The following is an 11,283-nucleotide window of genomic DNA, read 5'->3' as shown; positions in this document are numbered from 1 at the left end:
ACATAATTCAACTTTACCATAACCATTCTGTCTAGCTGCTGGATCATAGGAGATATAAATATTTTCAAGAACACGGTTCATCATCTCACGTCAGGGGCCAATCCACAAAGGAAACACCCAGTATAGTAGCATGTGAAATGCCACTGTACATCCATTGTAGGGCCTTCTAAGGACCAAATAATAACCTAATATGGTTTAGTAGTCTGTAATATGACTATGTTCAACTGTGACTTAATGTTGAGGTCAAATGTAATGCTGATGGCATTTACTCAATCGTCATTGTCTAACTTGCAACTTCTTTAATCTTCCTCTTGTTTCAGCATCCTCCAGCAGAAGATGAAGGGCAATCCCAGGAGAAATTCCTATGCTCCTTCAAACTGCAGTCTAAGTAGCCACCAGAGCTAAAGAAGAGGAGGTGAAGGACATTATTGGTCTAACCCAGGATCCATCCTCAAATACTACCTTTTAGCAAGTTAGCAGTCTTCATCTAAGGACTTTCCTGAGGATTGCAAGTCCCAAGCCACCAGCTAAGCAGCTATTAATGAATGTCCTGGCTATGCAGGACTTCCCGCTACACAGACCTGAACCAACAGATACCTTAGTTGACTTCCCTGCACACTCCAGTGTTCTCTGACTGAGAAGCACACTGGTGAGGAGGAACTCTCCACCATTCAACAATCTTCCTCCACAACTTCCTAGAAGTCAAACCTCTCTTTGATGGACAACCTGCTAGCCATGTCAAATCGCCACACATCTGGGGAAGGGGGATTAGGCTTGGACAAGTCCTGTTCTCTGGCAGGATGTTTATTTTCAATAACAGTCTCCTGCACAAAGGGGGTGCTTTGAGACAAGAACGTGTGTGACACTGCAGCCAACCAAATGGACTTCATCATTAGATTGAGAGGAAGACCCTTGGCTTGGAGAACATTGATAAAAGTTTCCAGGACAAGTTCCAGTGGAAATACCTATGTTTGTGGAGGAAGGAGAGTGTATGGCAACAAACCTTGACTGTGCAGATGATAAAGGCTATTAGTAACATGTGCCAATGTCAATCTCCAGGTTCAAGGCATGCACAGGACTCAACTGAATCACCACACCAACCTGTCAAGAACACCCCACCCACAAACCCTGACAACAATTCACCTGCACCAACCACAAACCCACCACCACCACTTTCATCTCCACAAGCATACCCTCAACTCAAAGTCCCTGTTTGTAGAGCCGATGATGGGTGTGACCATGTCATGGACATAGACCACAAACCACAAACCCGCTATCCTAATACACATCATCTCACTCACTCATTCACATATCCGACACTGCCACTGGAGTTGTGGGGACTGAGGGAATTCCCAGTGCACTGAAGTAGATTTTATCATTGAGGGTAAAGTACAAATACATGAGAAGAAAGTACATGCACAATATATAGTTATGAACATAGCGATTTAGGGATAGTAAATGGGTGACATAACAATCTTCTCAGTCCACAAGTGCAGCACATCAAAATTTGGGAGAGTCATCAATTTAAAACTTTAGGATACCTTCCTGGGAAGGAGACGTGGAAGGGAACAGTTAAAATGGCATTTGAAATGTGCAGGGCTCAGCTATCTGCTGCGAGGAAACATGGTAATTATCTGGTGGGGAAGACAGTTACACAATTATCAACTTGACATACACACAAGTATTTATATGAGAAGGGCAATAAGGGAAAACAATGTGGTACAAAAGCAGATTAGGAGGCACAATGGGAGGAGTTATCAAAATACTCACTTGCAATGTGAGAGGGCTGAATAATTACAGTATGAGGCGCACAGTGCTCTCCTATTCGAAGCAATATAGCATTGGCATATAGAAGAAGCTCCAAACTGAGGAAGAGAGGTTCTGTGAAAAATAGAAAGATCTACTCAGCACTTTATTCCATGTATACAGGAGAGATGATATATTGGGTTGTACCAGGAGTGCCATGTTAACTATGGCTAGTAAAATCCAAAGCTGAAGGTCGGTACGTTAAACTGTACAGCTTGGTGGATGGAAAGCAAATATGGAAAGTAAATATATATGCCACAAATATAAATGAGGGAAATTTCTATTGGGGGTTAGTGGAGGTTGTTACACCACTCCTTGATGTTCCTATGTTTTGGGAAGGGGATATGTACTGCATATTGTTGGTCATTGATGCTGCATTTTTTCCTGAATTCAGTGTTGAGTATTTTTTCTACAGCAGTCATTGTATGACTGTACAATGTCATCAGCCATAATCTTAAGGCATAAACCTGAGCGCTTTTGATAGGTAATTAGACTTAGAGGTGGGTGAAATTGCCACAGAGAAAGCAAAACACAGGATTTTGCCCACATTGTTTCACCCATGGAGAGCAATTGGACCTGATCTGCTGCTCCTTGGACAGAACAAGAAAAAAATGGACTGTTGGATGATTAAGCACTGTAAGGGGATTGGCAAAGCATTTAATTTATTGCTAGCTGCATTAAGGTATATACATTGCCTGTGCCCCTGAGATTGTACTTTAAAGGAACTACCACAAAAGGATGTCTATTTGCAGCACCTGTGTGCAGGGTCCTCCTGGCAGACACACGACACGCTTAAACTCCTTTAGCGGGAACATTTCTGTCAAGTAAGATGTCAGGGGCTGGCCATTGTAATTAGCTTAATGTGATTACCATTGATTTAATTACAATGGCCAAACCCCTGATAGTACTGGGCGGCAAAATAATTCCTTGTTCCTTGCATTCCTCAATGCCCAGAAGGAAGAATCTTTGTTTTGCAGGGCCTTTCACCTGCATTTCTGCCTTTTCAAAATTCTGGGCAGATGGATGTGGAAACAGAGATTCCCAGCAATGTTACATCCACTTACAAGGGATAGGAAAAAGAGAATCCCCCCATACCCAATTAAAAATATATTAAAAATGATGACTATGAACATACATCTGTTCATGAAGTCTAGAGGATCTTAATGTGCAGTAAATACCTGCTTAAGCTTTGTCCATACACGTCACTCTTCAATCATTAATTGATGGTACTGTGCCTGAAAATGTAGCACTCATGACTACTTTGTGGGAACATGGCCACTATGTTTGTGATAGAGAGGTAGCTTAGCGTTAGAATCGTGCAAAATGTGAAACCAACATGAAACTTTGCACAAGGCTTAATGATAAAGTAAAAAATGAGTGATGATATAGACCCCAAAAACCGTATGGCTACTTTGCCCGTATAACGTCATAAAAGAAAATGGCCACCATTATTTTTTGTATAGCGATAATGATTCTAATGTTAGGAATACATCACATAATTTCACACGTTTTTCTGGTCGGGAATGACAAAAATGGTACAAATTCTGCATTTTGGTTGACTCCTAATGAAGTATGACAAATTTTTTAGGTATCCAGTAAGTAAATACCTCATGATGTACATAAAATAGTATGTTGTACTGCCCTTGTAAACTAACAACTTATTTTTTGTATCAGGTTTCTGAAATTGTGAAAAGATTATCCGCTGTCAATGAGTAAAAATGTCTACCAAAAGAAGATGCGAATTTGTAAATATTAATTAAGAGTTTATATCTAGTATACAAAATGTTGGAACTGAGATTGATTGGGATCTGTGTGTATTGTGTCAACAAGATTTAACAGAAGTTTTAGTGTGTCCAGCTAATAGAAAACATTCTGATAAAGGAATTGGGTACAAAAGTTTGCTTGTCAATATGCTAGCTTTTGACAAAATAAAAGAACTTTCATCAATCATCAAGACAAAATTGTTAAAAAATCCTGATGTAGTTGAATAACGGTTAAATTAAAACTGGAAAATTCCATAAAATGTGTAGAAACAAATTTGACAAACACAAACTTAAAAGGTTATAAAAAAACTCAACTAGATCAAAACAGTTTTCAAGAGAGTTAAAGGTGTACGCGTGCTTCATTTATAGCTGATGAGTTGAAAGATATGTGTTTCTTCTGTGATGAAGAGTTGGGGAAGAGCTTATAATGTGGGTACACTTGAATTGAGTCATCGAGATGCTGCAGTTGCATTAAGTGACTTAAAAGTACTCGCCAAGTTAAGTGGTGGTGATATGGTTGCGACTGAAGCGAAATACCACAAAAAGTGTCTTGTTTGTTTTTATAACCGACTTCAGCAAATGCAGAACAAAGAAAAAAGCGAAGACAACAAATTTACATTAGTCTATGGCATGGTATTAGGTGACATTGTAGACTATCTCGAAGATACGCTCAAAATTCTGAAGTATCGCTGGTATTTACTTTATCTAATATCATATCACTTGTAGTTCATCATAGGCCAGAATTAGGTGTAGAAAATGCAATATGTGCACAGCAGTGACAGCACACAATTAAAAGAAGAGATTCTTGCGTTCGTACCAGAACTTACAGCTGAACCAAAAGGTAGAGATATTTTTCTGATACGCAAAAAAGATATAGGAGAAAATATTTTCAGTATCTATAAACAAAATTCTCTTCAGGATGGTGTCTGCCTGGTCAATGTAGCTGCTATTATTTGAAAAGAAATGTTTCAACTCGAAGTAAATGGATTTAGTGGTAGTTTGAGCAAAATTGCCAAGAAAAGTCAGTAGGGACTCCTATGCTAAATCAAGTGGCGGTGTGTGACATATGAAAATGGTAGGGCGTAAAAGGACGGGATAAGTGTCCTGTGGCGAGCGAGCGTAATGAACAAGCTGGACCTTTATAAGGAGGTTCGGGGTGGGGGTGAGTGAGAAAATGGTGCATTTTCAAGAAAATCTGAGAAAGCAAGAAAGTTAATAACACAATTGTAAAAGTGTAGTTATGACATCAATAAAGAGCCTCTGGGTGGTATTACTTGAACTGCAGACACAGTGGCAAGCTGGGGTGTTGTGGACATCATTTCAACAGCCCCAGGTTATTGTTGGTACCTGTACATTGAGGAAGGTAGAGCTGCGGTACAGAGGACAATGCTAAGCTAGAACATCTGAAGGCTAGTAGACCTGGAGAAAAGTCAATCCCATGTCAGACCGGTGTCTCTGAAAGGCCAGCATGGCTGTGGCAGTGTCAGTCACTTGTCAAGTTGATCGACTGAAAGGCTGAGTGGGGATGACAGTGTGTGTCAGTCACATGTCTGACTGATGCCTCCAACAGACCAGCTGGACTGGGCTGGTGTCAGTCGCTTAGTAGCCTGTCAGACTGGTGCCTTTGCAATTCTTGTTAGCAGAGCACATGCTAACTTCTGTGGACCTCTGAACAGTCACTGGCATAGAACATAGTAGTGACCAAGGAGTTGCAGTATCTCCAAGCACTAGAGGTGTGCTAATAGTAGGAATTTCTTTGAACCAAGCCAAACCCACACAGCAGGGGAAAGGTCCAGAGATTAACCTACTCCAAGTAGATTCTGAAAAGTTCCTAATCCAATCTGCAGGTTTATTTATATTCCGCCAATTGATGGAATATCATGGATAATATGGAATGGAATGTTGTTAAATATATATGCCTTGCCGATGAAACTTATTAGGCCCAATAGCACGTTATTTGGACAAATGTACTAACAAAGTCAAATCACACATTTATTACCACAGTGCAACTTCACCTATTGTCAAAAAAGAATGCTAGCCTATTTGAGAACATCAGAACAGGAAACAACTGGAACCACACTCAAGACCTAGCTGTTTTAATTTCCCTGCACTCAGTTAATCCCTTGTGCTCTGGTTTAGCTTAACCCCATTCTTTATAACAACATCAGAAAAAAAGACAGCCTACATAAACAGCACATGCAGATGGCCCTGAGAGCAATGATGTTTCTCGCTATTGTTGAGGGAGGGGGAGTAGCTGCATAAGCCACTTGAGTGTTTGCCTCTCGAGGGCCATGTCAAACGGCCTCTCCCCAAATACTACACGCTGCATAGCGACATATATACTATATGTTACATATTGGAATAGTCAACACCCAGGGTAAAACTGAAACACAATTGTCAATTAGTATGACAGATCCTCTACAGCACAAAGAGAAGAATGGCAGGAAGAATGGCAGTCCACAAAGGATACAAGTCACTCACATGAGCATTATTTCATTTTAAACAAGGTTTCCTTTTTAGATATTCAGCTAACCACAGTATTGACTTGCTACGACAATTTGCAGGCATAACTTAATTGCACAGAAAGCTGGAATAATAATAGTTTCCTTTGAAAGAGCTTAGCTGTGTCAGAATGCAACAAAATGCTGCTATATTAGTCTTAAAATTCACAAATGTCTAAAGTATGTGAAAATCGGGTAGGTTGTTTTTTCCCACAAGGAGGCAAAGCTACCCTTAGAACCCAGGGGGCGATGGCCACTTTTCAAGGCGGTCCCAGCCCAACGTCACCTTCCAAGCAAGAACTATATTCTAGTGATCTGCAGTCAGAGGCTTGCATGGAAAACAAACTTTCAGTCTGTTTGGTAGAAAGGAGTAGTGATCAACTAAAACAGTGATCTTTAGGTAGATACGTGAGCAGTAGATTTTGGTCCAAACTCAGAGGAAAGCTCACAATGCAATCAAAGGGCGCCGGCTGGAGTAAATGAGGGTTAACTGATAGATTATCTACCACCTGCCACACCCATCCACAATGCAGTTGTGTATCTTTAAATATGTAGGGGCAGATTTACAAGCTCCTTGCATCACTTTTGCACCATCGTTGCAGGGTAGGCGTTTCGTCGCAGGAAGCCCCGTAAAAGTGACACACTGAAATCTACAAGATTTCACTGAGTCACTTTTATGTCCATGCTGAGTCAAAACTCTGCGCCTGCTTGAAGCAGGCGTAAGAATTGACGCAGCATGTTAGGCATAGGGCGGCCCTGAGCATTGCTGGAGTTGTGTCGTGCTTGCGACACGACCCCAGCAATGCGTGACTTTTCCATCAACAGATGCGTCAGAATTTTTGACGCATCTGTCAATCCTTGCGCCATGGTGGGCCATATTGTAAATACGGCGCATCCATGGTGACGCAAGGATTTGGCATGTTGGCGCACGGAAGGTGACGCATCTCTATAGATGTGTCACTTTCTTATAAATCTGCCCCGTAGTGCTGTGTTAGTTACTTGGTGCCATGGCAAAACTATTTCACACCAGCAAGTCGTGAATAGCCACTCTTGATGAGAAAAATGAAGCTGAAAAAACACAAACGACGTGTTCAGTGTGAAAAAGTTGGTCAGTGATGCCTGAGAAAAATCCACACAGCTAGGTTGGTTCTGTGTGCGAGGCGAGGTAACAAAGGCTTAGGGATTGATCAAAGAAAAATTTAGCAAAGGTGCCTGCAGCTGATTACATTGCATGGTTACATTTTGTTTTTTATGTCAGAGCTGGCTAAAATACCTGCAAAGCCAATCACCTTCAGAGGACTAACGCACTGCCCAGCTCATACACACACTTAGAGACGTTTTAAGGCTTATGCAAAGTGGGCGTTGGCCCAGGGCCCCAGCCTTTTAGGGGGGTCCCTGATAGAGCCAACTATGTTCTTGCTCTGACAACCTTCAATAATTCTTAAAAGATTTTTTTACATACCATTTTCTGTTAATTTATTTTTAATGCGTGTGATGTATTGGAGTCTAGTACAGATATTTGGCAGAGAAATGTTTGTTTTTCAACACCATGCAACATCCATAAAAACTGTTTCTTTTAGATCAGAACAGGACCTCGCATATGAGAAATGGCAGAGGATCACAAAGATTATTTGCAATAATATTAATGAGATGCTGCTGTATTATGATAATGAAATCACACGTCACTATCCCTGAATATTAGATGTAAACGCATTTAGAATTTGGACGAGTGTGTCTGTACACTTTAGTGACTTGGACAAAGTGGGCATGAAAGAGATGAAATTGTATCATAAATTCAAAGCTGTTACGAACAGAGGCCCCCGAAATCCTTAAGATGTCCCTGCACACACACACACACACACACACACACACAAACATAACAATTGCAAATACATCTCATCACTGTTGCTTAACAACTGCTATTCACTCTATTCTCTGTTTGCTAACCACATCAGGTCGCAACCAAAGACCTCACAGGAGATGACAAATCCTATTTCTGATCTCACACAAAAAGTTACTCATTAACTATGGAAAGTCAATTTCCCTCCTAAAATGTTTTACCATTCACACTGATAACTTAACATGGCAAGAATGTTCATCCCTCTATCATGTCAGGAAGTAGATGGGAATTACTGACATGCCGCTTGACTCCAGTTTCTTTTCTGTCCTATGCTGCTCTGTCACAAGTGACCCAGACACGAAAGGGAAATCACAGCTGAATTCATGAATGCTGATTTTCTTATATAATCCCAGAGCAAGAAAAATAGGAAGAGAGAAGGAATTAAGAAACTAAGGGAGACAAGAAAAAGAAGGAAATAAAACAGTTAAGACTGTAGGGAAGAAATAAATAAAAAGCTGTTTCCCTCAATCACCGCCGGGACAAAGGGAATATTAGTAAGAAATAAGGGCTGTGAAGGGCATATTTTAAGGTCTATTCCATCCCCCGGGTGCTTCGCATGCAGTCCATTAAAAACCTGCTGTATGCCCCCTCCCGCACTTGCCTGGGATTCCAACTGACAGACGTTTATGGAGCGCATGTACTGCTGATCATGTCGTATACAGTCTCATGTGCACCTTAGACATTTTCCAGCTCTTCCCACAATGGGGAGGCTTGTTCCCACCCCATGCTGTGACGAGTTAGGAAAAGGGTGGGGTGCAGTAGTACACAGTGCACCCTTGCTGATTGACAAGCGGCCTGAAAAAGTGTGAAGAACGATGGTGACCAAACTTAATCGCTCTCTAGAAAATGTGCTACCAAGTGAGGCGGCTCTTTTATAGCACAGCAGGAGAGATATTTTCCAAGCGGGCAATGTGTGGTCTCAGTGGTGGAATGTGTATCCTGATACACCTGATCCAGCTCATTAGGGATGGCAGAGGGAAGATTCTGGATATGAACCTCTGTGGTCACTTTTGACTGACGCTTCAAAATACTGCAAGGAACTTGTTAACCCATACTTGTAAATGTAAACAGTTGTCTCTTCCATGTACTAGTCATTGTGTTTGTGATGGACAATGCATCAAGAGGACATGTTTTAGATGACTGACCAAATTGTGACCTTTAAGAAAACTGTTGGCTAAAATAACAATAAACATTAATAACAAATTCATTTGTATCGTCATTCTTTTTCAATAACATTTTTTTTAATGTTTAAATGTTAAAAAATCCATTTTTATTTTATAACAAAATATAGCAAAAATATGCATGGTGGCATTTACAATACTGTAATAGGCTTTTGGTACACCCAGTATATAGAGGCCCAAGTGCCCCTAAAATAGTAACAACATAAACTAGACATGTTTTGATGTACCATGATTTTTGTTTGAAATTTCTATATTTAGCTGTTAAAAGTTAAGGTGGGTGAGAAATTTATGTGGAACACCCTGTATATCTAGGATATATCTACATACTTTATCATAGTGTACTATAAGTCAATTAAAGTGCAACATTGTTTAAATCCTTATCTGAAAATCCATTACAGTTATGTGCTGGAAGATTAATAACAAATTTATGATAATTTACTGGCCCTTGCGGCAGCCATTTTGTTTACGACATCACAGGCTTAAAATGGGGGGTCAGATTTTTGGGGTTTATTTCAAAGATATGTGTTCATATGACTATCTAACACTGTGCCAAGTGCCATATTAGTATCACATTTTGCACGATTCTGGTGTGTTTTTTATTCTAAGCTACCTAACTATGAAGCAGTAATTAGCATCAGGGATCGCCTCCACATCGATGGAGTGGGTATGCTTCATGCTGCTGTAAATATGTGCCATGTCGGCAGGTGGTACAAATGAGACGGTGCAATCAAAAACAGCTATGGCATGTGGAATGCTGGCTATTTTAAACCAGCCGTGACTTGTTGCAGATTTGGAGCTGGTTTGCTGAACATGAAGTGTTGCGGTGTAATGGATAAAACGGTCTACAATATATATGGCAGTAATTAGGATGATGCTCTTTGTAAGACCCCAGCCATTAATGAATATGTGTTCTGGAAGGAGCCTGACTCTGGCAAAAGCAATACAACAAATAACTTGTACTTATTGTTGGCTTTAGGGACAGTGCTATGTTTTTCCCAACTCAGCATTCTCCTGGAGTCCTATGTGGTCAACGGTAGCAGCCACTGTCTGTGCCAGTGTATTACAACCTCCATTGTGAATATTCTAGGTAAGGTGGGGGCTGTTAATAGGTGACTTTTATGGGCTTCAAATTGTTAACAATTGTTTGCACTTGTTTTCAGATGGTGCAAGAGTTTGGTGCTATTTACGCCAACAGCTAAGTAGCACTATGTTGCATGAGATTGGTAATATTGGTTATTATTGATACTGACGGAACCTTCCATTACACATGCCAGATTACACCCACTTTGCATGCATTGTCGGGTGTTTGGCGTGGTGCTAACACTGCGTTTTGATGCCATTCTCCCATTTTGTCCAATAGATGATTGATGCTAAGCTTTGCATTTCTGCATTGCTTATACTGTCTGAGAGAAAATATTGGCCTTGGAGACTTCTGGGTCAGGTAACCTCACTCACCAAAAAGACCTGAGTCACTGATTGCAGCATTTTCTTAAATATCTTCTAGCTCCGATGCATGCTCTATGAAAACATATGTCCACATCGCTGAGTATCCATACCCTCTTTGGCCACATGTGTTCTGAAGCTGGATTACCTGTTATGCAGAAAATATGAAGTGTTGTTGTAGGCACTAGGTATACTGCCTACAAAGGACTTTCCATCAAAATCACCCTTGGGCACTTCGTCAGATGAGGCCCAGTTGCCTGATGTATACCTTTCAACACTTTCTTTCGAAATATGGCCAGAACGAAGCATGACCACGGGATAGGCCTCATAGTAGCCCTGTGCCTGTACTTCCTCAAGCATAAATCTGATTTAGAGTGCTCAAAGGTGTGAAAACAAACTGGTGATAGGTGTCTCCAGAAAACTTTTTTATATATAATGGCTCCAATCCCTGACCAGAGTTTGCAGAGTCTTTCATTCAGCAAGGAATCTTGCCCTATTGGCTATTCTCAAGGTGTCTGTCACTGTTGTTTACTAATTGTACAGTAAAAGGTAGCAAGACAGCCTGGTATGGGGTGTTTTGACTTTTATATAACAATGAGATCACCTGTGACGTGCTAATCTTACTCCTTGAGTCTTTGCAGAGCTGTTCATGCTCTCGTGGCCACTTGCCTTGTGGGTGGTTGCTCGGA

The sequence above is a fragment of the Triturus cristatus genome, chromosome 8 (genome assembly GCF_964204655.1).
Source record: "Triturus cristatus chromosome 8, aTriCri1.1, whole genome shotgun sequence".
Classification (NCBI taxonomy): Eukaryota; Metazoa; Chordata; class Amphibia; order Caudata; family Salamandridae; genus Triturus; species Triturus cristatus.
This window is presented reverse-complemented; position numbering follows the sequence as displayed.